This window comes from Otolemur garnettii, unplaced genomic scaffold (genome assembly GCF_000181295.1).
Source record: "Otolemur garnettii isolate 467f Iridium unplaced genomic scaffold, OtoGar3 scaffold00023, whole genome shotgun sequence".
Classification (NCBI taxonomy): Eukaryota; Metazoa; Chordata; class Mammalia; order Primates; family Galagidae; genus Otolemur; species Otolemur garnettii.
Genome location: NW_003852418.1, coordinates 14,359,508 through 14,387,460, shown reverse-complemented (window position 1 = coordinate 14,387,460; position 27,953 = coordinate 14,359,508). Strand labels below are relative to the sequence as shown.

Below are 27,953 nucleotides of genomic sequence, written 5' to 3'. Positions count from 1 at the left end.
CCTCCCCCATCTCATCCCTCTGGGTCAGGTGTCTAGACCTCCCCCATCTCATCCCTCTGGGTCAGGTGTCTAGACCTCCCCCATCTCATCCCTCTCCTAATGTGCATGGAGGTCTTGAGAGTCAGGAGGCAGCTGAGATTCTATGGAGAAGACTACAGAAAGGCAGCAGTAAGTTGGGAGAAGATTGTAGAAAAAACAAGCACTTCTAGGAGGTGACCCTCTGCTATACTTGATAGAGCTGCTCAGTGCAGACACCCCAAATTCATGGCCCTCATTCCAACTTAGATTGTCCCGTTTTCCATTTTGGATCCGGAGACCAGTATCTTTGTGAGCTCCTCTGCTGTTGGCTTCTTGCTGTCTCTAAAGTTGAAGAGAGGAAAATAGATGCCATTTCTTTCCTAGAGACACCTGCTTGCACAAGTTACAGGTGACCCTCCGCGCTTTCCCCCTGCAGAGTGAGGCGTTGGAGTAGACAGGAGTGGGTGGTGGGGGTGGAGATCTGGCACGCAACCCGGAAGGGTAGAGGAAACTGACATCATACCTCGGGTCTCTCCACAAAGGTTTGATTCTCTTTCTGAGGATGATCCGCCAATCCGTAATCAAGGGTTAATTTCACAGCTCACTGCTTCATCTAGCATAATATCCATTCAGACTAATTAAATCTGTCTAATAATGTGAGTGTCTTTGTCTTTGTTCTTCCCCTTCTTTGTGTTACACCCTTCACATCTCATCTCCAGAACCACACGCCATCACACTCCACTTGACAAGCAGAATCCATCCCTAAAATTAAAACATTCCTGACCTATCTGCAATGACAAGCCAGGCGAGCTTCACGGCGCTCCGGCCCATGAAGGGAGCTGACACATTTGTTTTTAATTTCAAAAGAGTAGAAAGTGAAGATCTGACCCCGTCAATCAAGCGCTGTGACAAGTTTAATCATTGGTGCCCCACAAAAATCACAGCTAAATAGGAATGCAAATACTGTATCACACGGCTCTTATAAATGCTAATCAAGGCGAAGTAATCAACTGACAATTTCACTGATCTCTTTTCTGAAGAAGTCACTCAAGGCTCTGTCTCTGGGCCACAAAGAGAAGAGAAAAAGACAAAAGGGACGTATAAGCCCCCACCTTCCTTTTATTTTTCCTTCCGGGAGATTTCTTCTTAAAGAGAGAATTCACTCTTTTGATCCATCGTTGAACTTTAAAGCCAAGAACTTACGCAGTTATGTGTCGAGGATACTTTATTACCAGTGCCCAGAAAACGCGCTGAAACTTCCGCTAAAATAAAAATCATCATTTGTCTCTGTCGTTAACCTCGTCTCAAATTCTCTTATATCTTAAAAGTCAGTGACCTTCTCTGTTAAGATGGGGGGAGGGAAAAAAAGTTTTGTAACTAGTCGGAAACCTGAAAACTGGGATGCCCGTTAACTCAAAAAGAAAAAGAAAAACAAAGAAGAAGAAAAATCCCTCTTACAAACTTAAACCCACTGCTGATGAAGAATTCATAACCCCTAAGAACTTCTGAGCCGGGGGGTCTCTCCCCTCAGCTTTGGACGCTTCACTGAGCTGGGGCAGAGGGGACAGGATTCGGAGACCTGCTTTTCACGTCCAATTTCACACAGAACCCGAGGGCTTTGTGTTTACAAAACTTAGAACTTGAGGGGTTTTCTTTTTGCTATTTTATTTTTTAACCAGAAGTTTCTGGTTAAGACAACCGATTTATTCGTTACTGCCCACTGTAGACAACCATCTCATGGAGTCATAGCAGGGAAGGAAAAACCAGCATTAAGTCACTTCCATTTTGTCTGTCAGTGTTTATCCTGGGCTGTGTAAACAGAACATTCCAGAAGTTCAGGTATTGGCAGATTAATTTCTGTCGCGCTAACAAATCCCACCTCCAAATGCCCAGGGTAATCTTCATGTTAAGTTTAGAGAAGTGGGAATGTCTGGCTTTTTTAGAAGAGAGTAAGGTTTTTGTCTCCTGTCATGTTCTATGCAGGGAGGTGGAGAGGCCAAATCCAGACTACCCCTGGCTTTTTTTTTTTTTTTTTTATGGTATAGCCCAGGAGCTAAAAATGTTGTTTACATTTTTTAATATTTGAAAAAAAGAGGGGAAAAGAACATAATATGTCATGGCACAAAAATGACCTGCAATGCAAATTTCAGTGTTCACGAATAAAGTTTTATTGGGACGTGGCCTATCATTTACATGTCGCCTGTGGCTGTCTTCAGGCTATAATGAGAACTTGCCACTGAGGTTGTACAACCTGCAAATCTAAAATATTTACTGTCTGGCCCTTTATAGGAAAAGTTTACCTGCTCCTGTTTTATATCCTGTTTTATAGAACTTGGGTATTTCTCAGTTTGCCCGGCCATGTACATTCTCAGTAAACACCAGCTTGTCCAAGTGAGCAAGTGTTAGTGGTTGCCCAAGCCAGGACAATCCCAGAGCCCCAGGTGTGGCCAGCTGTCCTTCTGTTCTCCCTGGGTGCATTCTTTCAAATTAAGATCTAATTCATTTTCGAATAATAATGAGTCTCCAATAATAAAATATTGACAGCAACAAAAAAGGGAAGACTGTACTCCATTTCCACTCTGGTGTACAGATCCTGGAAGGCCATGTCACCAGAAGTCATAACTCACACGCTGGGAAATCAAGAGGTCATTTCATATTTCTTCCTGCCAAATGTGCCCAGGTACTAACAAAATCATATGTGTGTATATATGTATATAGATGCATGACCCCCACACATAAGCGTGTGTGTATTTAAACAAACACATTACTTTCTTTTAAACACATGCAAATAATGGTCACCCAGAATGTTGCATTAATATTTTTTAGAGTGGTTTCTTTATGCCCATTTCACGGCTAAGCTGATTTTCTGTGGGTTCGGGACATGATTCTCACCTGGGAGTGACTTGTCCTCTAGGAGGAGGTGGCTAGGGAGCTGGGAACACTTGGCAGCGTCTGGAGACATTTTTGGTTGTGACGATTTGGGGGAGGGGCAACAGACGTCCAATGGGTAGAAGGCAGGGAGGCTGTCAAATGTCCCACGTACTCTGCAGACAGCCCGCAGGACGGCTGCCACAGCTGGGAACTGTCTGGATCAAATGTCAGTGCCAAGGAGTATTGTAAATACCTCAGTCAGGGAAGCAAAAGCGTGCAACTTATTGACTCTGGTGTCAGATAAACCTGGTTTAAAACAAGATTTCTCCAACGTAGCACCATTGGCATTGGGGCTGGATAATTCTTTGCCATGGACTGAGGCTGTCCTGTGCAGTGTAGGGTGCTGGTAGCATCGCTGGACTCCACTCCGTAAGTGCTAGCAGCTCCCTCCCCCCCAGCTCCACTGCAAGACAACCAAAATGTCTCCAGACCATGCAAATGTCCCTTGATGGGAAAGCTTGTCTGAGTTGAGAACCGCTCGTTTAAACTGCTGAATTGGGTACTTGATGGTTTGGTCATTTCCAACCTGTCATTGACCATCTTGGAGCGTCCTGTTGCCTAACCAGTCAAAGGGTGGGTAAAATAAGGCAACTTGGCGGGAGGCTGTGTGGATTAAACAGCTGCCGTGAGGTGACACAGACAAGTGATCAGAATGGTTTCTAGCACGTATTGATGTGGGGAGATTTCCTTGAAGCAGTTGGCAGTCTGGGAGAAGAAATTCCGAAAGAAAGAAAGGGCATGGAATTGGTTGGGGTGCTACCCTGAGCTAGGTGGCCATTCCTCTTGCCCAGAGCTTCAGAGAGGGCAAACAGAGAAGGTAAGACTCAGAAAAAATACACGATCCACGCCAGGCCCTGGGCCCTGAAGTGCTGAGGCTGAAACCGAAGCACAGCCAGGTCTAAATATTAGGCGCTTTTCACAAAGCGGCAACGCGGGTTCGCCCTTCTCAGCTTGCCCTTGTGCCTTTTCGTGGGATCCTCAGCAAATTATTGCATCTTCTAGGCCTTTGTTTTCTCATCTGCAAAATGGGGCCGAGAATGTGGCAGGTAAAACCCTTGACAGCAGCTGGCTCAAAGCAGGAATCGGAGCGAATACCGTGAAGAGCAGATATTATTATTTGCAGTCTGCGCTCCTGACATTGCGTCACGTTGCTCCTGAAGTCCTCACTACGCGGAGACTTCAAGTTTTTAAATGACACGTCAGCATATCCAGCAGTGATTAAAGTAAGTATATTTTACAGGTGAATAAACAAGGTTCTGTTCTCTCCCCTCCACCCGGCATTGCTTCCTACCCTTTGACTCCAGATTTTTGGGAGAGAAGCCCAGCCTTTGGGGATTAATCCTGTGCAGGTGTAAACCGGGGGTGGGGGGTCTGGCTGGCAGGCAGGTCCCAGGTGCTGGAAGTCAATTTATTCTAACCCAGAGGCTGCTTAGGTTGGGGTGTTGGATGTGGGCGTATGTTTGAAATTGGATCTGCGGGGGGTGGTTCTGAGCTTTTTCAACTTCATTCTTCTTGAGAAGGTGTTGAGAAGGTATAAATTGCTGTGAGTGAATTTTTCTTTTTGTCTTATCCCTAAGCAACCACCACTTCTTTCCTTTAAAATCGCACAGATCTCTGGTAAGAATCATTTTTGTGGTCTCCTGATACCGGTGAGACCAAGGGCTGAAGTATCACCAGATACAGGGCAAGGGGTTTGCAGCCGGTCTCTTTCTCAACCCTTCATTCCCCACAACTGTCCGTCGGACAGTGTGGGCCACTGAGTCTGCACGTTTCAATCTTCCCAGGCAGATCTTTGCTGGCTTTGGGGATGTGACTGTTTTTTGTTGTTATTTAGTTTTATTTCATAATCACAGACTTCTCTCTGAAATCCAGCTAGACATGGAGGGGAATAAGGCAAATAAGGAACCCAAAAACTGCAGTGTGAGGAAATGGGGTGGAGGGGAGCTCTGCGAGCCACTGAAGGCGTGGCCTCGAGGTTACCATCAATTTATTAGAGTTGCCCACAGTCGGCCATGGTGTCTTGCTGGTCTCATCATTTGTTCCTGGACCCAAAGCACTCCAAGGCTTCCACGATATTCATGTACTCTTACACCTTGCCAGAGTCCTCACGCCTGCCATCCAGGAACCGTTTTGGTTGGGTCCCTCATTGCCATGAAGATGCCAGGACCTGTATGCTGCAGCATGAAGTTCTCATCATCAAGTTCCTCTCTGTAAGTGGACTTTGGGCTGGTGCTATTACAGCCTGTGAAGCCACCATCCTGGCACATAAACCCGGGAATAATTCTGTGAAAGCGGGAACCCTTATCATCAAATCCCTTCTCTCCAGTGCTCAGAGCATGCAAGTTTCCTGCTGTCTTTGGAAATTTGTTTGCAAACAGCTGAAAGGAGATGAAGCCTGAAGTCTTGCCTTCCATGGCAAGGTTGGACACTGTGGAGTTGACTGTGGCTGGTGGTGGGTAGGTGGCAGTGTCTCAGATGGCAGTGTCTCAGACTAAACTTTTTAAGTGGAGATGGGAGGTCCTATTGTCTGCTCCACCTCTAGCCAAATCTAGCTCAATATCTGACATTTAGTAAGGAGGTGTTCTCATGTTTGTTGAATGACTCAGTGTGGGCAAGAGAATGAAGACATTGTACACCGTTGTAGAGAAAGGGCCCTGAGTTTAAACCAGAGTTTCTCCAATTGGTTGCCATGGAAATGTAGCTCTGTGGGATGCAAACAGATGTTGGGAGAAGAAATAGTTGTGTCATCGATTGCGGTTGGGTGGGATGGGTTGAACTAGACTCTACTGCTGAACTCCTCGTTGTACGTTTTCTTCTTATGCTAGTGGTAATGTAAACTCCAAAGACGGAATAGTTCATGAGATTGGTGTTCCAAGGAATTGGTTTGTGAAATTTTTCTCTAACAGGCCAACTCTGTCTGGGTCATTGATTGCTCTTGCTACTTTGCTCAGCCTGGAAGTTTCTCTTCCAGATATCTGAAGGGCTCGCCATCTCCACTTTAGCGTCTTCTCTGGAAGGCCTTCCCGGATTATCTTATTTCCAACCGAGCACCTTCTCTGTGACTGGCATTCCCTGCTCTCTGTCCCTGCCGTGGTAGACACCTGATTCTTTCCACCCCCTAAACATATTATGCATTCTATTCTCTGTACTTTATTTCCTTCCAGAGGGCAGGACCTACATCCCTCTCATGTGTTCCCATATAGAGCAAGGCCTGCCACTTGGTAAGCACTTAACAAAGGTTAGTTGGACAATGGATGAATAAATTCCAGAATTCCTGCTTTATCCCGGAGAGACAGGGAGGGACCAAGTTAGCAGGTGGTTACTGCATGATCGTGTCAGCCATCAGGCTTGGAAGGATGTGTTAGCAGATCACCTGTGTGGCGTCACACGGTCCGTGGGACAGTGTGCAGTGCAAGAGACAACAAAGCCACTTGAGATGCTCTTCTGCCCCTTCAGGGCAGTGAAGGTGGATTAGGCCTGTTCATTGACATCCGATTTTCCTTGTAGCTGTAACCAGAATGCAGTGATGAGTAGTTTTTATCAATTGCCCACTGCAGAGTGGTGAAGAGCCCCAGGCCTGGGGTCTAGTAAACCTAGGTTTAGTAAATACTGGCTTTGCTCTTTATAAAGTTGGCAGCTCCAGGCATGATGTTTGGTACCTCTGCCCCTCACTTTTCTCTGCTGCAATATGGGGTAGTGACAATGGATGCCCCATGAAGGGCTGTTGTGAGGGTGAGGTGTGTCTCTAACACACAGCAGAAACCTGATGCAAGAAAGCTGTTAGTAACACATGCCTTGTCTCTCATCCTCAGAGCCGCCTCCAGAGGAGATCCCTCCACTTTGCAGATGAAAAAATGAAGGTCCACAGAGTATCAGCGGCTTCCCCGAGGTCTGACAGGTCGTGAGGACAGCCCCGATTCGAGCTCCCGTTGCAGGACCCCAGAGCTCACACAGATGCTCTTCACCTCTCCCTGGCCATATGTCTAAGGCAGTGATGGAGAGAGGGGGCCCCCAGTAGAACAAAACAACATGGCCCCTGAAGCAGCTTAAAGCCCAGAAGCTACTTTTCCCTCCTGGCTCCAACACTCAGCTGCAACTTCCCCATGCCTCTAGCTTTTCCTCAGGGGGTTATTCACCCCGCAAGAAACATTTCATGGCATAAGACTGTGTGTCCTCTGGGGAAAAGACAGGAGCTGGATGGAGGAAGCTGGAGGAGAGACAAGAAGAAGGCTGGACATTTTGTCTCTGGCTTTAGAGGAGTGGTCAGAGGCCACCAGACACTGTCCTGGCCACACTCAGGGCTTCGTGGATGCCAGCCTTCCTATTGGTGCCATGCTGGGCCTGGCGTCCAGGGAAGCAGGAGGGAGAGGACTTGAGGTGCATCTCCTGACACCTTGGGAGTGCCTAACTTTTGATACCGGCCATGGTCATTCAAGAAACTCATGCGAGATGGTCAGGTTGGCCCAGTTTAGTCACGACAGCTAGTTCTTGAAGCTGCTTGGAGAATCCAAGACCACTTTGAGTCCCTTTCCCCAAAGAGAAAGGGCACCCCCTTGGGTGTTCTGCCCACTAGACCCTCGCTCTCTCCTCCCCTCTGATCCCAACACAGGTGCCCGTGACAGCAGTGAGCTCACCTGCCCGCCTCCCTCCACTCTGCCCCCTTCAGCCGGGCACCAGGGGAGCCCTCCTAATCACAAATCGCACTGTGTCGCCCCTGCGGAAGCCCTTGCCTGGCTCTGTGGTCTCCCGGGGTCTACGGGATTCATGATGATGAGCACATACACACATCAAATATACATAAAGCCTTGTTTAGCTTTGACTTCAAAATGTCAATATGGAGGAAAGGGGCAAATAATTGTATGTTAAATATTGTCTTACTTCCTAAATCCAGACGTACTCTCATGTCTCCTAACACCGTCAAGCCTCGTGTGTGCACACACATATGTACAGGATGCGGGCACGCACATACATAGCATCTATACACAGAACACACACACACAAGAATACACAGACATGAGCACTTACAGGACATATGTGTGTGTATCCACGCATGGAATACATTATCTTTGACTGCAATGAACTGCCTTTTTGTTTACTATTCGTGTTTATATTCTAGGTCAGGATATATGGATTTGGGTGGGTTGTACGTGCAGGTATAGGTAGGTAAAGAGTCCATAATCCAGGTTTAGGACGGGAAGCATGTGGATATTCGAGAGGGAAGCAGCAGGCTGTAAGGAAGAAGGGCGGCAGGCAGAGGGGGAGGCTGAGGCAGGGCCTGGGGCCTCAGTGCAGGGCACAGCAATATAGATCTTAGGGCCTGTTTCTCTGGAATCAACTGTATTGATAATTTTATCGGGGAGGGTGGAGGGAGGGTGATTGGTGGGCTCACGCCTATGGTTCATCCTACAAGGGTACATGTGAATCTCTCTACAGGTAGAACATAAATGTCATAGCACAATAACTAAGAAAAAGACATGAAGGCTATGTTAACCAGTTGGATGAAAGTATTTCAAATTGTATACAGAAACAGTACACTGTACCCCATGATAGCTATGATTTAATAAAAAAAAGATAATTTTATCATCACGTATCTTAATATCCCCCCCCCCCACTGGCATGTCTTAAGCTGTTCATTGGACCCCAGAGAAGAATCTTAAACAAGCCAACCAGGCATTTTGCTGGTTTTCAATGTGTTTATTGGTAAGTTATCAACAGAAACCTGAAGGGTTTTTGGCGATGGCGGATGTTAAAGACAAACAAGAGAGAAGGAGAGAGAGAGAGGAGGAGGAGGAGGAGGAGGAAAGATATTTTCTTGGCTAGGTGTTGTCTTCTTAATTTGCATAAGTGACAATAGGGAAGATCTTGATTCGCTGCCACTTTTGTAAAGCTGGTAGTTAGAAATCAGCTACCCTGTATAATAATAGTCCCTATTTATATATGACAGGCCCTGTCCTCAGCACTTACAAACATTATCTCAATCACGCCTCTAAAAACCCTGAAGAAGCAGCTCCTGCCTGTCTGAAAAAAGAAAGCGTGAGGCACAGAGAGGTGACACTGCTGTGTCAGGTCACACAGCTGGGAATCGGCAGGACCAGGTCCCCCGGCTTCGGGGTCCTGGTCACTTCGCCAAGCTCAGCAGCTTCTCCACAGGAAGACCAGAGGGACCCGCGTGGAAATGCGATGGTACGAGCCCTGGGTTTGAACCCAGCACCATCAACCCTGGAGCCTGGTCCTGACTTTTTCTTACAAACAAAATTTTTCCCGGAAAATAAAATCGTCCAAGGACTTGAGAAAAAAAATCAAACACCACAAAAATTAAAAAGTGCCCCTCTAGCCCGAGGGCTCATTTCTGATCTTTCCAGAAATGTTCTCTATATAAACATAAGTATGAGAGTAGGTATGTGGTATTTTGGAAAAACAGCTTTATTGGGTATAAATCAGACGTGATTTTTAACACAAAGGTGAATACGTGTCTCCTATAGACACGTAATATTTCCATTAAACAATAAGTCTTGTGATTGTTTTGTATCAGCCCACAGAGGTTTAATGCATTACTTTGAAAGGCTGTTCCGAGTCTCCTGGTTTGGAAAACTAAAATATGTTCATGTAATTCTGGTGGATGGCAAAGATCTCACTTGCTGTGTGCTGGACATTTTTCCAAGGGCTTTGCCTGTGTTACTCCATTTCATCTCCACCCACCATGTGAAACAGGTGCTTTAATAGCCCCAACACCCAGATGAGGAGACAGAGGGAAGCCAAGTGACGTGCCTGAGATCACACAACTTGTAAGCCGTAGAGTTAAGACCCAAACCTAGTGTTTCTGGCACCAGAGTCTACCCCTTTAGCCATTCCCCTCCAGGTGAAGGTGATACTCTTATGCACACCACTTTGTACACATGCCCACATATATCCAGGGATAAATTCCCAGCCGTGAACTTGCAGGTAGAAGAGAATGAATACTTAAAATCTCGTTGGCTATTGCCAAATTCCTCCTTCAAGAGGCAAAACCATGTAAACTCCCATCAACAGAGCATGGCGCCATCTTTGAAAACATCAATTCCTTTGATAATATGTGGGCTCCACCAAAGCAGTGGGCTCCATGAAGGACAAGTGTGTCTCCAAACATCCCGAGTTCCTCTTGGGTGACTTAAAATGTCTTGATTTTCATCATCGTCTGGCAGAATGAGCCCACCCCATTTGCCTCTCTCCCGGGTAGCCCCAGTGGAGAAGTCGCATTTGCTAGCTGCCTAGCAACCTTACCAGCTTACACACAGTTACTAATCTCAGGCGCAGTCCTGGAAGCACACCTGAGCCTCTGATGTCTGTTGAGTCACACTAATTAGCTGAATGGCATAAGCAGGTAGGGGAAGGAGCAGGGTGATGGGGAGAAGGAAGGCGCCTGGCAAAGGGGCCAGCCCATGTCTAGACACAGAAAGCCTTTTGACAGGTGGGACATCAGCAGAGGCCATGTCATTCCTCCCCCTGCCTCTAGGAGGCCAAACCTACCTGTGCCACTCACACAGAATGTTTTGTCTTTGTGTGAACAGTAGTAAAGTAGGAAGAGATGCCAGAGAAGAAATATCCTTTAGCTCAGATGTTGCTTGAAAACAGAGACCTTAAACTACTGATTGGGGAGCTATGTTTGGCTTAAACAATATATATGTATTTTTTTTAACCTGAAGAGTGTATTCTAAAAATCTGGAGTGATTGTGGACATGACAAAATTTCAGGAATTTCACATAATGGATTTCTAGTCTCTCCAGAAAAATACTGGAAGGTCTGGGAAGTGGTAACATTGGAAAGCCAAATGCAAATGAGTAGCTGCTGCCCCCTTTGGACTGGGCAATTGCTCTGCCACACTCCCCGCCATTCCCTGTTGCCTCCCATACTGTCTCTTTTGATTCATTCCTAGGGGCATATGAGTTCAGGGCTCCAGGTTCTTGACGTGTAGCATTTATGTATGTCTGTAGATATACACGTGTGTTTTACTAGTATCTACTGAGCATACACTGTGTACCAGGTTTTGTGCTAAGTGTTGAGGAGGTGAGAATTTGACCAATGTGGTATGTAGTTCTGGTCCTTGGAGCTCACCATCACATAGGGGGACCTCATCCAACAGACATTTGCACAGAGGGCCGTTGAGTCACTCTTTCCAAAGTGTTAGGGAGCAAAGGCAGTGTGTGTGCACAGCTAGGAGGAGGCACGGGGAACATTTTGTGGAGCTCTGTAGTAACCCCAGCCTCACAGGTGAGGACACCAGGGCTCAGAGGGGAGCATCAGTCCTCATGCTCTTGGAGGGTGGAGCTGGGACAAAGCAAGACTGTCTCTATGTGGGTCTCATTCTCCCCTCCTTCCCAGGGGTTTTTCTGCAGGGGGGTCCACAGGAGCACAAAAGAGCAATTGCACAAACAGGTGGGGGACATTTTACTTGGAGAAAGAGCTGGCGTCCTGCTCCGAGTCCTCGTCCTTCCCCTGTAGGGGGAGGACTGAGGAGGGGGCTGCCTTCTGCTGGAGGCAGAAATAGTGGTGGCCTGCCCTGTCCCCCGTCCCCTGCCCATCTAGTGCCCCCCACCCCACATAAAAGCACCTTCCAAGGGCCAGCACCTGTGGGCTCTGCATGAGGGCTCTGCCTGACCACCGGCACCAGTGGGCATACTGGCTGCCAAGTGGATGAGTGTGAATTAAGGCCCCCGGCCTCCTCCGGTCTTCCCTGCCACACAGCTGCCTGCGATTGGCAGGAGCTGGTCTGTAAGGGCCTCAGCTCTCTCTGAGGTCTGTGTTCCTCCAGAGCTCCCAGGCCTCTCCATGGGATCGTGTGCCAATCACCCACAATGACAGCTGCCTGGTGAGCGGCCCGCCCTGCTGCCTCCCTCCCTGCTAGTGCTTCCTGGGAGTGGGAGAGTTTCCGAGGAGGCGTCTGGGGAACCCCGTGTCTCGTTGGGGCAGGGGCAGAGAGGGTAGGCTCAGAGATATTCAGGCTGGCTTTGAGGGATGGGGCCCTGGTACCTGACTCCAGGAAAACTGTGAACTGCAGTCTGAGCTCTGTGCAGAGACAGGGACTTCTGACTGTGTGTGTGGCATTCTTGCTGGGATCAGCTGGCCTCTGAGAGAGTGTCCAGGGAGGGATGGGAGAGAGATTACTCTAGGCCACGAGGAGAGAACAGGGAACACACAGGGGAGAGAGCCGATGGGTGGTGGGGCTGAGGTGTGTTTAGTGGGGCTGTCCGTTAGCCAGGGCCTCCCCCCACCCCCCAGGAGTGGGAGGCGTCCGTCCGGAGCAGGGGGCTGCAGGACAGATGGCCAGAGGGAGCGTCCCCAGGATTGGGCAGTACGGAGTGTGCTTTTTCCTGGAGATGGATGGTGGTGACGGCTGTAGGACAATGGCAACGTACATTAAGTTAACCATGTTCACTTAAAAATGGTTGAAAGAGTAAATTTAATGTTATGTGTATTTTGCCACAATAAAAGTAAGGCCAACGCGGAGTGAGCTTAACCCCTGCCTGCAGCGCAGACCCGGAGCAGGCGGCCCCACTCCAGGACTGGGCCCTTTCCCGTCACAGTCCCTCTCCCAGCTGGCTCTGAAGCTGCTGTCAACAGGTTGGGGACACAGGAGAAGCAGACATCCTGTCCCCCGTTTCCTCCCCGGGTGCCTCCAGCCAACTCCCCTAACCCTGTGAACTGAGTCCTCACGTGACCATAGTCCTGTCTGCCCCAAGAGGGAGCTGCAAAGTCCCGAGCTGGCTAAAAGTTTACCCAAGGGCTGGGATGTTTACTCCCTCTGAGTAGATTTTAAATGGAGAAAGCAAGAAAGTGATGCTCTGATCACTCTTCAGGCGACATGCAGGCGGTCGCAGGTTTTAACAGGTATCAGATGCTTACTCTGCGAGGGGCTCTCTGTCACCCGAGCCTGCCTGCAGAGGTGCATTTAATCTGTCTGGGCGGTAGCTGCTCTTATCAGCCACCTTTGTGAGGTGAGGAAACTGAGGTTCCGAGGGGTGATGTCGTCTCGGAGGGGCTCACAGGAGGAGCCGTAATTGGAGCCCCGGTTTGACAGACTCTAAAGCCCTGCTCTTCACCCCTGCACCCTGATCGGGACCAGTCGGGACACTCTGCTCCCTTGGGACACATAGTGTCCTGAAGCTGCCTGTACTTTTTAGGGAAATGAGCAAAATTTCCTTCCTTTACATCAGTCAGTGCCAGCTCTGGGTGGAGGTGAGACTGGGGGTCTTCTGGGACCCCCCCCACATCACATCAGGAAGATTGAGGGAAGCTGAGACTATTATGGTCCTGGTCGTAGAAAAACTTTAGGTCAGGTGAAGCCTTTGTTTACTCACCTGTGAAATGAGGATGCTGCCTGCCATCTTAGAGGATGTCATGTTTTTGTTTGTTTTTTGGGCCGGGGCTGGGTTTGAACCTGCCACCTCCAGTATATGGGGCCGGTGCTCTACTCCTTTGAGCCAGCGTTTTTTAACCTTTTTGGTCTCATGGCATACTCGAAAGCATAAATTTCCATGGCATGCTTAAATTATGTTGATCAAAAAAAGAGAAAAAAAAAAACAATACGCTTACTGTGCTTTGAACTTCTTTGGAAAATAATTTGATTAATGGTCTTTAACAATTCTTTTTTTTGGAGGATTTAAAACTAGCGATCTTTAATAATTTTAACAGCACATCTAAGATTCTCTCATGGCACACCAGTATGCTGTGGTGCACTGGCTGAAAGATCACTGTTATAGGAGAGGTTGCCCCCAAAACACTGGTATAGGAAAGTGCCCCGTCAAGCCTATTTACTCTAATATTTGACTAACAGCCTGGGAGTTGGGGGAATGCTGAATTACAGCTCAGATATAAGTGTTTTTAAAACTGTGCCCATGACCAATACCACAGATTTTAAGTTCTCATAAATATGTAAGGCCAATAATAATAAAGTGATACTATGACACCAGAGAGCTCAGATTTCTTCTTAGGCTGTTGCGTACACCTGGCCCAGAGAGTGATGCATTTTGCAAGTTGATTCATTTCAAATGGTCTCCTACCTATTGCTCTAGCAATTTGTTGTTATATGGAGACCTTTTTTGGAAATCCTCAATCTGACTGGGTGTAACATACAAGTGCCCCAGTTCTTCTACTTTTTCTTACATCAGGGACTTCTAAGTGCTGGTGAATTTAAGGCAGAGAGAAAGGAGGGGAGAGCCCTGGGCCTAATCCAAGGTGTGTCAAGTCGGCCCGACACGTCCTGGAATCACATACCGCAGTGTAACATCTGATTCTCGGGGTGAACATTAAAAACGGCAAGTGAGGATGTGACTTCTTAAGACTCTGTCCCCTGCTCTACAGGGCCCAAGTCTAACTGACACACACGGGGCCATCAAAGGTCCCATTTTCTTCATAAACAACAAGCTTCCCTTCTCAACTCCAAAAGCAAAAAGTCCATCTCGTCTCTCTGAAAGAATTCGTAAGCCAACTGTGTTAGCAAAGTGTCATGTGCCAATATTTCTTTTATCAAATAACATCCTGAAAACAAGGCCTACATTAATTTTTTTTTATTTTGGTGGTATACAAGCTGATTAGAAAGTTGGTTCTGGATTTGATTAAGTTCTGCAGAAATTGGACTTGTGATGAATCATTAAAGAAAGACACATTTTTTTTTTTTTGGGTACGGCAAATAAAGCCTCCAATGATTAATTAAGGGCACGATGCCAAAATAAATCTCTTTGTTTAAAACACAGTGGACAAGACAGCCTTGGGAAAGTTGATGTCTTAAGTAGACGCCACAACATGTTTTCAATTATGTTCAGGAAGATGAACAAGAATAGGAATCGCCAACTGTTTAGAAAGATAATTTTTTTTTTCCGAAGAAAGATTAGAATTAAAAAAAACAAAAACAAAAACGGAGCATTATTGATTTAACACAAATGCCATTTGTTGGGTCTTTGTAATTTCCTTATTAGTGTCATCATTCTGGAGTTCACATCCCCCTTCTGTTATAGCGCTTGGCACTCGTTCAGCTCTCAGCAATATGACACAGTAAACACGCAGTGACTGCTCATATTAAAATGTTTTATTTGTTGTAACCGTACAGATGATCAAGCGGCGCGAGTCCTAAATTATCCCAATCATTGCCTAGGCTAATCGGAAGAGAGGGAATCAGTGACCGTCTCTGTGAGATGAACAGACAGGGCTGGGGTGCGGAGCTGAGCTGTCAGTCGAAAAAAAAACCACCGCAGAGAAGTTCATGCAACATCAGCTGTCCGCTGCACCGTCGTGAGCGCGCCCCTCTGCTCTGCGGAAACAGACATCCGGCGGCAGGGACGATAGACAGAGCAAAAGATGCTTTCGGAAGCAGCTTCACTTTGGGTTGTATCAGGCAGTCGGATTCCATTTGGATCAACGTGTCCCATCTCAATATTAGCGGTAATGACAGGTTGGGCTTTAAAGAAGGCCAGCTCTTAATTGTCAAATGCTGAAGACAGAGCAGGAGCCTGACGGTTTGGCCCCTCTACTCCAAACTGTCTGGAAATGGCCTCAACTCCTTTGGAAATCGATGGCAATCGTGCTGAGTGGGGGCTGTGGAGGCCGTGGGTTCCGGGTCTCCAGGAGTCACTTAGACTTTGGCTCAGATGTACCCACAGCTCCCGTTCTGCTTCCTTGTTTTTCATCCCACTAGGCTTTGAGAAACGGTGAATTATTCATTTTGCTACTAAGTGATGGTTTTGTCTTATCATCAGCATTAATGATGTTAGAGATTGGCCTGAGAACAGCACAAAAGAAGCTCTGACTTTCATACGTTCCTTGGTTTCTTTGCTTCACTAATGTAGTTTGAGTGGCCACTTGGCCTGGGGCTCTGTGCTGAGTGCCCGGGAGAGTGAGGCGAAGGTGCAGGCCGCTTCCTCAAGGCACTTATACTCCAGAGTCGGAGAATTGCAGGTGGGAGCACTTGGGTGGGAGGGTGAGCTTTCTGGAATGGGGGTTGTCCAGGCACAGCCGGACATCAATTCTGTTTTTGTCTAGGAGGATCCAGAGACCTGGGGATGCAGAGATTGATTCAAAAAGGCAGAAAGCCTGAGGTTTGCCTACAACCCCTTAAATCAGGGTGGCAAACTATGACCCACGGGCCAAATCCCTCTGCCACCTGTTTTTGTAAAAACAGCCAGCTGAGAATTGTTTTTATGTTTTAAATGGTTGAGAAAAATCAAAAGAAGAATAATACTTTGTGACATGTGAGAATTACGTGAGAGTCAAAGTTCAGTTTCCAGAAGCAAAGTGATATCGGGGCACCATCATGCCCATTTGTATTGCATGGTGCTGCTTTTGTGCTTTGCAACGACCCCTCCCTGCACAGCAGCAGAGAAGCAGCCGTAGTGAATCTGCCGGCACAGGGTGAGGTTGTGTGGCAAAAAGACCTGTCTACTGGTCAGTTGCCAACCTCTGCCTTAAACCAAACTCCACAGATGTGTGGCGACAGTTCTGTTACTTTCTCATCTGTGCCTGGCTGTATGAGTGGAGAGAATGCATAAAACACAGGGGACACGGATGGGAAGAAGCTGTGCAAAGCTAGAACAGGATAACCATCCTGTGCATTTCTATGGGATTCCATGTCCTGGGCTCAATGAATGGGGAACTTGTGAGCATACATCAATCCACAAACCATTTGCATGGGGATACACTGGGGATCATTGCATCCTCCAGAATTTCCTTTGGTGAGGACACTGAGTTTTTAAGGAGAAATACTGTATTGAGCTACTTGGGATAGGAATGTGGAGGTGAATCCCCAGAGAGCAAAAATGGTCACTATAGTTGCTTTTTCATGGAAGATCTTTGTTTCGTGGAGTGAGCTGGAGGGCTTGGTGGGGGCAGGTAGGGCGGAGCAGAATTGCTCTGCTTAGCAGAGGAAAGTGGGACTGGTCATTGTGAGTGTGAGAGGATTTAAGAAGAAAGCCAGGGATCATGTGCAGAGGAAGGAGAAAAGAAATTGCCAGGATTTTCCCAGAGAAATGCATGAGAGGCTTTATCGTGTCCTGCTGTGGCCGTGTTACGTCACCCCTACCTCTGTGTTTTCCTCATGAAAGTTTACCCACATCTCTCCATCACTTATTGGTACTTGGGTGAGAGAACTTGCCTTGGTGTTGAGTTTGGGGTTGGCCTTAATTGAAAGTAAGAGGGACATGGTGGGATTAGGAAGATGTGGCAAGAGCTGACATGTGGGTCCTACATTGATGTGACCTGGCTCAGCTCTGTACTGATATCATGTGCTCCTCCACTGGGCACAGAATCTTAAGTCCCTCTTCCTCCCTCTTTCTTGTCCTCCCCCAGCCCTATGCCATGTTGTCATTTTCTCCTAGACACCTGTCATCACCCACTCACTATTGTGCAATAATTTGGTTATTACTGGATTTGTTTCTCCCTTATTTAAGGTCCATGAAGGCAGGGATGTTGTCTGCTTTGCTCACTTTTACATTTTCAAAGCTTAAAACGATGCCTGGCACAGAGTAGGTACGTTTCTTCAGCAAATGGTCAGGAGGACGTGGGGATTCTGACAAGCTGCCACAGCCTGAAGGGTAGCTCCTGCCGTCCACCTTCCAGTTTACAGGCTCTGCCTCGAACGGGGCACATCTGTAGGTTAAGCTGGTTGTAAATGTCTTCTACCCCTGCCTTCTCCAATTCCAGCCTCCACACTGCAGAATATCCTCTTCAAAATGCAATTTGGATAAGGCCACTTCTGGCTTGAAACCTTCTGTCACTCTTAGAATAAAATCTACAATGCTTCAGGTAGTCCACAGAGCCTATGGAAATGGTACCATCTTTGCAATCTTGCTCCCTTCATCCCTGCTACACCCACCTGCCCTTTGTTCTTCCAAAACATCACATTCACTCCCCCTTAGGACCTGACACATGGAGGGTCTGTTCACTCTGAGCCTCTCTTGCTCTGTCACATTGCCTGGGTCTCAACCCAAAGATCAGGCACCTCAAAGCTGGCTTCACTGCCTACCTTGTCTAGAATAGTCCAACCCACCATGACCTCTTTTTATCCTCTTATTCTGCTATCTTTCCGTGTTATCTCTCATCGACAGTTGAAATTCTTTTACTCATTCTATTGTTTCCTTGTTTATGATTCCCCTAGAATGTTGGCATGTGGACAACAACAACCTTGACCATGTACATGTACTTTGACCTTGACCTCCACCTTGACTCATGGAGGAGGACTGAAAGAGTAGTGCCAAGCCATTATAGTTACTCTGTACATATTTCTCAAATGAATGATTGGGTTGATCCATGTATGTAGAACTTGGCTGACAACGAAAGTGTAACTTTTCTACCCAGATTCAAGTGCCTGGTTCTCAAATACACTATGTCAGTCCTTGGTAGCTCTGCCCACATGATTCTAATAGACTGCCACAAAAGAGGGTGAGCTTGGAGCTTTCATGTTTTTAGATATTACTTGAAGTTATAATGAGGTTCAAAAATTAAGTATGATACCCCTTTAAGTTTTAAACTTGACATTGAGGAGGGTGTAGAAAACCAGAAGTGGCCAGATAATTACCTCTGGGTCCAGCATTTTTGCAGAATTAGAGTGGTTAAGTCTTTTAAACACAAATGTGCCTCTTTTTTTGATCCTGTCCTCAGCGATCGGTTTCCCAAAGTAAAATCAAAGTCAATAGCTGTTTTGCAGGTGGAATGATTACAGACTCCAAGCTTTGGCTGAATTAACATGTAAAGGGAAGTCTTGGACTTGGGTAATTATAGGATATTTCCTTAATAAACCTTATCTGATCCTTTTCCGCTAATAATTGTATGTAATTATATTTGTGTGTGAGAACATTGCATATTAATAGAGACTAGGGCCCTGAGGATTTAAAGAGCTTAGGAAGCATTTGACGGGATACGACCAATCATTACATGTCATGCAAAGTACATGGAAGATAGGAATTTGTCAGAAAGGAACCAGAGAGTAGGAGAAACCCAACACTTTCATTAATTGATAATATTTTTATTAGGTTGTTACTTTCAAGTGTCTTTTAGTACTTGCACTTGAATTTAAATGTCTGAAAAGGAATGGGTATTCAGGAAAAGAAAAGTAATTACACCCTGTAATTCTGATTTAATTACAAGGAAATAGATGTACCATGATGTGATAAAAGTTATGATGGGCTCCTTAAATGATATATGTCATTAACATGTTAATTGGCATGAAATCTGAACTCGGAGCCAGAGAAATCTTAGGTGAAGACGAGGTCAACTCCATTATAGGCAGTCTTATAATGAAAATTCCATAAAAGCATTTAAGTTTTATTCTGCAATGTACTTTCCCCCATTTATGTTTGATACAATGAAATTCTAGTCCTGCTTTTTAAAAAAAGAAGAAGAAGAAGAAAAAAACACCATCCCTGAACTGTTGGGGCGGTTAACTGGAACTTAGAATTGAATAGACACAAAATCAGGGACCGGAGTAGAGAGAGCGAGAGAGAGAGTGTGTGTGTGTGTGTGTGTGTGTGGTCAGATACCAGGTTACATTCTAAAAATCCACTGGTCTCAATATCTTAGCATAATGATGAAACAAAATGCATAAAGATTTTGATTATTAAAAGACTGCTTTTTCCTTAAAGGTTCATCCCAGGATCTGTTTTTTTTTTTTCAAGTTTAATAATGTTTTGGCTCATGGCTATCGTTGGTAATCAAAAGTGTAAAGAATGCATCTATTCAGCAGAAGGAAGGAGCCAAATCAGACGGAGGTTACCGTCATGGGGGAGCAGGACGCCAGCAGAGCCTCAGAGCTGCAGCTGGACATGCTGAGCACCCGGGCCTGGATGCGAAGGTAGTTTGGTGACATGACTGCTGATATGGTGCAGTGTTAGCAACACCAGTGCATCGTCTCATTCAGCAGCTCCCAGAGGTGGAAACGTGTCTGTGGTGTCAGTGGGAGTAGCCACACTGGTACGCCTTCCGTGGGGTTCTTGTGTCACACCTAGGCACAGGCTGGCCTCCCTGTCACAGAGCCATCTGTGCACGGGAAAGATGAAAATGTAGATGTCCCTCACAGAGTCTCCATTGCCCGTCTCTTAGTGCACATTTGCCCTGACTTAATTCAAATTATTTAAAAAGGGAATAGATTTCAGATCAGCTGCATTTGGTAATAATCTACACATAAGGGTAGAGAGAATTGGGGACGTGGCAGAGGGGAGGCACCCCAGGTAAAGTGCGTGTCAGAATAGTTGATATTCTTTGAGGAGCCCCCAAGAGATGAGCAGTGTAGTGACGGGAGAACAGGCCACAGACTCTAAATTCAGTTGGCCATGGCTGATCCACCCTTCTGATTCCTTCACTTCCTCTGTTCCATTTGGAGTAGAAGAGCCTTTCTTATGTACCCCCCCAATTCATTCCTGCCCCAGGACCTTTGCACAAGACAATCCTTCTGTCTAGAATGTGTTTCCCCTAATTCCCTGCACTCATTCAAGTTGTGGTTCAGATGTCACTTTCTCAGGCTGCCGTCTTTGATCACCCATCTAAACTAGCAACCCTCTGCACACATCTCTTATCCCTAGTCCCTTTTGCCTTTTTATACTGCTTTTCTCATAGAAATGATCTCTATGCAGTTGTGAATTGTGGAACAATGGGGATGCATTCTAAGACACGCACTGTTAGGTGATTTCATCATTGTGCACTTAAACAAACCTAGTTGACCCAGCCTACTGCACACCTCTTAACTCCCAGTCTACACACCACACAACATGTTCCTGTGCTGAGTACTGTAGGCAGCTGTAACACAGTGATACGTGTTTGTGGATCTAAGCATATATAACTTGGAAAATACATGGTAAGAATACTGTATTAAAAGGTATGGGATCATTGTCCTGTATGCAAGGAATCCATCATTAATAGAAATGTCATTCACGGACTCATGACTGCGTTTGTCTAATTTATATACAGTGGAACCTCCGTGAGTTGACCACCCAGGGACTCTAACAAACTGGCCAATATATGGCAGTGGTCACCATACGAAGCAGCCTGCTGTGCTGACATGTACATGGGGCGCACGTCCAGTCTGAAAATTAGGCCACCTTGAGGCGGTCAGTGTAGAGAGGTGGTCAGCTATGGAGGGTCTACTGTCCTTGTTCGTAGCCTGTCTTTCCTCTCTAGAATGTGGGCTCCCTGAGAGTCCCCCAAGAAGAAAAGCCCATCAGACAAGGAGGTCAGCATGCACACCGGCATGAGTGACGGGGGACTGCGTCCTGGGACCCAGTCGCCAGCTGTGTGTTCTTGGGCCGGTTGCTTCCCTTATGGGAGTGTCGGTAACCTCATTGGGAAAACAGAAACAGGAGGTTTAAGAATGAAATGATTGAAGGCACGAACCCTTCTTCACGTAATGCTCGGCACGTGTTGGCTTCAGAAAGAGAGATTTCTCACCAGCGAGTCAAGGAAAGTAGGCTGGGAACTGAACTCCTGAGTTCGTGTGAGAGGAGGAGTGGAGGCAGCTGAGGTAGGTCTAGGGCGCGTCCTGGACTCCAGAGTGACATAACCCACCTGTAACCTGGGGAGGGACCAAGATGTCCTCTCCTCAGTGGTGCTCAGCAGAGGATGTTTGTGAGGCCGGGGCTGGTTTCTCCCATGGGGGAGGCTGCCGAGGGGGGTGTTCGTGAGGCCAGGGCAGGCTCCCCCGCCGGGCAGGCTGCTGAGGGGCGTTTGTGAGGCCAGGGCAGGCTCCCCCGCCGGGCAGGCTGCTGGGGGGCAGGCAGTAGAGCGTGACTAAGGACGTGGACTCAGGGCCCAACTAGGTGGCAGGCGCAATCCCAGCTCCTACCCCTTCTTGGCTTAGGTGAGTCCCTCCACCTTCCAGGCCTCAGTTTTCTCATGTGTGAAATGAAATTACGAAGGATTTTCATCCCTGTAGGGCCGTAGTGAGGACTGAACGGGGTGACAGGAGCGTGCTGAGAGGGCCCCGACATGCTGGTCCTCACCACTTTCAGCCAGACTTTGTTTCCCTGTTGAAAGCACGGAAGGGAATCAAAAACCACACCGTGCCGAGGCTCAGCTACAACGGGGCACAGGCTGAGCCCCACGGAGGGACAGAGGTAAAAAGAATAATAAAGGGGTGTCTTCCTTGCGCTGAGGGCGACCCAGCTTGGGGCCTGCTATGCTCTGCACTCTACAGTTTGTGTTCTCTACTCGTCACAAACCTTATGGTCCCCTAATGAGGCAGGCCTCTCCCACGGCTTGAATAGATTAAAAAAAACCTCCACGATCATTAATCTCTTCACCTGCCAACCCAAACGATACCCACGTCCTGGGACCTTCCGATAGCCAGGCCAAGCGGACCCAGCTCCCGACCTCTCCAGCAATCAGCTCCGCAATCACTGCCAAGGCGGCTGTTTTTCCAGGTTTTCTCAGGCACAGGTGTGGGATGGAGCCAAAGCCCCAAGCAGAATTAGCACAGAGGCAGGGCCAGGCTAACACACCCTGCACCTCCCACCAGGGCCCACTGGCTGATTTTTCCAGGATGAATGTCTTCAGGGGCCCCAGCCCACCACGTCTTCCTGTAAGTTTCAGACACGGAAGCCACCTCGGAGAACTGTGGTTGTCTCTCTCTGTCTTCCCAGTGCCCCCCGCCCCGGATGAGTGCCCCCACGCCTCACCTGCCATCACAAAGACAAGAGGGCCATTCATAATTCAAGTTGGCCCTTTCTTTCCTACACGCTACCAACACGCGTCGGATGCTGGAGGAAAAATTGAACTCTCTCTCCCAGGATGCGGTGAAGATCAAGCAGAATCTCATTAAGGCTCACTTCAAAGATTCGTCCTTTATTTCCATACAAACAAGTTTAAATTATCGTGCGTGAATCTGCTGTTAGCAGGGACTCTGTTCCATTATGCATGATTCCTCACTGCTCCTAACATGAATAATGGGCAGTGCTCCATTAGCGATTTCCAGTAATATGCTAAACTTTGGGAATGGTCACGTTATTAGGTTAAAGTTCTGTCGTTTGCATATTTATTTTATTTCCCACTCAAGCCGCAATGCTCTGGTTCCTCCAAACAGTGACTGCAATCTTGTAATTAACACAGTGTAACACATGCTGTAGCTATGATTTCTTTATTATTGTTATCTAATATTTATTGAGCATTTACTATGAGTGAGGGATGGGGGTCCGTGCATACCTCGCTGACATCATATTATTACTATTGAATATTCACCAGGACCCCAGGAGAGACCCCACAAGTGAAGTAACCAGGCCAAGAACACACAGTGGGAGACTGGAGTCCCAGGACGCAGTCCAATGTCACTCATGCAAATGTGCACGCTGACCCCCTTGTCTGATGCTCTTCTCTTTAGGGGGGGACTCGGCAGAGAACAAGACAGTCCAGGGGACTGCTCTCAGGGAGCCCACACTCTAGAGAGGAGAGATAGGCTGGGTGGAAAACCTGAGAATCAGGGCGGGATCTAAACTGGATGCAACTTACAATGATTAGTAGTGTTCATTCAAATCAGTTTGTCTACCTTCAGGTACTCGGAATGATAAGATTTTTTTTTTACAGTGTTGTTCCTTTCTGAAGACCTTGCATAGATAATGTATCATTTGGTAAGTAGATATTTGGAGGTCTATTGTACAGATGAGAAAACTGATTCTCAGGAGGCTGATTGATTCCTGGGAGGAAGAAGAACCTCCTTCAAGCTCTGGCTTTGCTGACGCTTAATCTTGGGTAAGCCAGACCATCTTCCTGGCTACTAAATGATGAGGCAGTTGCAGTATAACTTAGGCGGTGTTAGAGAATTGGGCAGGATTGTCTCAGCACCCTCTGGGCTCTTTCTTCCTCATTTTACTGATAGGATTGCAGGGAGAATCTGCATTTTCTCTTGGTCATGGTCTCTGGAGGCTGTTAGAGATGGTGTACCTGTGCTGACTCATGTATCAATTGTGTGATTCTGGCAAAGTTACGTTACGTCTTCGATTTCAGCTACATCATCTGTATAAACGTAATAAGTGCCTGCTTCTTTCAGGGTCATTGTCGGGAATAGACTAGAGCTTAGAGCTTAGAATATCAGCAGGTTGGCTTGGCGCCTGTGGCTCAAGTGTCTAAGGCGCCAGCCACATGTACCTAATGTGGCAGGTTTGAATCCAGCCTGGGCCACCAAAACTACAATGACGGCTACAACCAAAAAATAGCCAGGCGTTGAAGTGGGCGCCTGTGGTCCCAGCTACTTGGGAGGCTGAGGCAGGAGACTCACTTGAGCCCAGGAGTTGGAGGTTGCTGTGAGCTGTGAGGCCACAGCACTCTACCCAGGGGGACAGCTTGAGGCTCTGTCTCAAAAAAAGAATATTAGCAGGTCCATGAGAACCACTATGTACACATAAGCTGATATTTTTGTATTATTCCTTTTAGAAACCTTCAAACCTTCAAATGTGAGTCTCTATTCTTAGCACAAAGTCATCTTACATGTTCTTCGGACATTGTTCTTTTAGCCCCTCCCCGCTTTTGAGCATTGAAGTCATAATTGATTTCAACACCTCTTCCTATTCCATAACCCAGGGTAGCAATTAGCCAACGGTGCATCCACACGGCCGCATTCCTGACTTAACATGTTAAGATGGTGTGGAAAAAAATTGATCACAAGCATTGTCAATCAACCCAATCTCACGTTATTGGAAAACATTTGGAGGGGAAGTTTGAGTTGGCCACAGCTTTTATTTTTAACCTCTTGAATTAGCAGATGTCAAATCCAGCTCTATTGTCGAGACAGGAAATGCTGGCGTCCTCTGGAAAATGTCTTCATAATTCCTGCATCATTTATTCAAGATATTTGGCTAACTCCACAGGGAATGACTTTTCCATTTGGAAGAGTGTCACAGAGCGCCCCAGACAGAGAATGGCCTGAAGGAACCTCACGGAGAGACCGAGGCAGGCTCCTTAGACACACCCAGCCCTTTCCTGCCCGGAACCCTCGTTCTGGCCACCTGGGCTTCCTGCTCCTTTGCTCTCTTACCACCTCCAGTTCCAAAGTCCAGATTCTGTCTGTTCTTCCAGATCCATCTAAAAGTCATATTTCTCTCACTTGAGAAACGACTTCTCCATCACGATCTGTTCATTATTCTGTATACTGTTGGGCTGTGTTCTCAGCTGTCATTTCCTTGGCCTGGTGGGAAGGTGGCCTGCCCTTACCCTTTCTGTCATTTCTCCTTCCATATCTTACGACTGGACTACCCTGCCCTCCAATTTAAATCTTCTCTACCTTCCCACATACGGAAGTGGACTTTGCTTCACCAGCACAGCACCTGGCCTTGGTGTTTAAATCAGGAAAATGGGGGAGAACAGCATTCAGAGGGGTCTTGATCCATTTACAGTGAAAGAATAGAGAGCTGGGAAGGCCAGGGGTGGTGAGTGGTGTGTGTCAAAGGGGAACAGAGCCCATGGGGCTGGGACTTTGGATCACTCTTTGAGTGAGTTGCCAGGGACAGCTGGGCTTTCTTTTTTTTTTTGAGACAGAGCCTCAAGCTATCCCCCTGGGTAGAGTGCTGTGGCATCATAGCTCACAGCAACCTCCAACTCCTGGGCTCAAGTGACTCTCTTGCCTCAGCTTCCCAAGTAGCTCTGACCACAGGCGCCCGCTACAATGCCCAGCTATTTTTTGGTTGCAACCGTCATTGTTGTTTTGGTGGGCCCGGGCTGGATTCGAACCCGCCACCTTAGGTGTATGTGGCTGGCGCCTTAGCCACCTGAGCCACAGGTGCCAAGCCAGGACAGCTGGGCTTTCATGTGGAATAAAGCCTGGAGGGAAACGATGGGCAAAGCAGACTGAAGGGTGATTTTGAATGAATAGATGCCCCTGTCCCGTTGGCATTTTGGGAAAGACCATGATAAAGATGTCTGATGTTTTGCAAAGACCTTTAGATGTTGGATGGGCATTTCTCCTGGGCATAACCCCCATGTTAAAACTGACCCTGCTTTGAGGAGCTGATATTTGTATCAGAATCTCTGTGTGTGTTCTCATACCCTTAGTGCAGACGCATTGTAGACCATAAGCCCCCTGCAGGCAGGGTTTGGGTCTCACTTTTATCTGTGTTACCCATGACGCCTTGTTCCTGATTGGTTTCTTGAGCTAATAATGCTGATTTTTTTTTTCTTTTTTAAATTTCCCATCCAAGGAAACATTCCCATTCACTCAGGAATTTTGTTTACACAATTTCTATTTCACTTTTTCTTGACTTAACATCACAAAATAGGAATATAGGTTATTTAATCATCACGAATTACTGAAAGAAGGCAAGAATTGGCATCTGACAGATTTAGCTTTGATATTAACTGGCTGGGCAGGTGGCCATTGAAAGGTTGCTTACGCTCTCTAATCCTCCTTTTATAAGAAAAACCACCCCATAATCTCACAATTCATAGACAATCATACTTAAAAACTTGGTATGCATATGTAGATTTTTTTTTTTTTTGAGACAGTCTTGTTTTGTCACCCTTAGGAGAATGCCACAGTAACCATAGCTTACAGTAACCTCAAACTCTTGGATTCAAGTGATCCTCTTGCCTCAGCCTCCCAAATAGCTGGGAGTACAGGACCCTACCACAACGTCCCAGCTATTTTTAGAGATGGGGTCTTGCTCTTGCTTAGGCTGGTCTTGAATTCCTGAGCTCAAGCAATCCACCTGCCTCGGCCTTCCAAAATGCTGAGATTACAGGCGTGAGCCACCGTGCCAGGCTGCATAGGTACATTTAAACCTAATTGAGATCAAGCTGTTTGCACAATTTCTATTTCACTTTTTCTTGACTTAACATCACAAAAGGTCTATAGAACCATCACTATTAAAGACTGTCTATGACATAGTCATCACTCTGATTTTCCTGATGCCCTTTTTTTTGGCCAATAAAATAGCTTCTATGCTTTCATTATTGTAAGTATTACCATAGTGAATAACTTTTACAAAAATTGTATGTGTAAATCCAAAGACATTCTTAGGACTAGATTCTGTGATGTGAAATTCTTGGGTCTAAACCCAAGATTCTTGTATGATTCATAATAAAATTGCTTAAATATTCAGAAGGCAATGTCTTTAAAATGGCACACTGATACTCTTGGTCAGGGGCTTGTAAATTATAACTTCCAGGAGAAATCTGGCTATCCTGCCTGTTTTATAAATAAAGATTTATTAGCACACACTCCCACTCATTATACATAGTGTTTATGGTGCTTCACACTACATCAGAGCCTAGTCGTTGTCCAAGAAACCACATAGCTGGCAAAACTGAAAATATTTACCCTCTGGCCACCCTCCCTTTTTTTTTTTGAGACAGAATTTCACTATCACCCTGGATTGAGTGCCATAGTGTCATCATAGCTCACAGCAACCTCAAACTCCTGGGATGAAGCAATCCTCTTACCTCGGCCTCCCACGTAGTTGGGACTAGAGGCAGCCAGCACAAGGCTCAGATAATTTTTCTATTTTTTTTTTTAAACAACAGCTTTAAAAAATTTGCCCAATAACCGGCACTCTTCGGATTTTTAACAGCAGCAAGGAATGTGACTTGTGCAAGTCAGAATCTGATACCCATTAAATGGTGACAGCTTTGCCAATAAACAAGAATATGCTCTTCCATGGCTAGGAAGGAAGACTGAATTTTTCTATGTTTAGTAGAGATGGGATCTTGCTCTTGTTCAGGCTGGTCTTGAACTCTTGAGCTCAAGCAGTCCAACCGCCTCAGCCTCCCAAGTGATAGAATTATAGGTGCGAGCCACGGCACTTGGCCTCTATCTGGCCTTTTCTAGAAATTTGCTTTTTTTTTCTCTCTAGGTGGAAGCTACACATGGGAGATAATAGTGACAACATTTTGTTAGAACAATTATTTCGGCTCGGCGGCGCCTGTGGCTTAGGTGGCTAAGGCGCCAGCCACATACACCTAAGGTGGCGGGTTCGAATCCAGCCAGGGCCTGCCAAACAACAATGATGGCTGCAACCAAAAAAATAGCCGGGCGTTGTGGCGGGCGCCTGTGGTCCCAGCTACTTGGGAGG

At 46.7% G+C, this 27,953-nt stretch overlaps 1 protein-coding gene and 1 non-coding gene across 3 annotated transcripts in view; both read right to left on the bottom strand.

The window, feature by feature from the left end:
• Positions 1 to 27,953, bottom strand: part of TSHZ2 (teashirt zinc finger homeobox 2) — a 449,031-nt gene that overhangs the window by 39,834 nt on the left and 381,244 nt on the right. The gene's annotated exons all lie outside the window — the stretch shown is intronic.
• Positions 27,460 to 27,580, bottom strand: LOC111724517. The gene has a single exon (XR_002772811.1). It is a non-coding gene; the product is annotated as a small nucleolar RNA SNORA24 (small nucleolar RNA).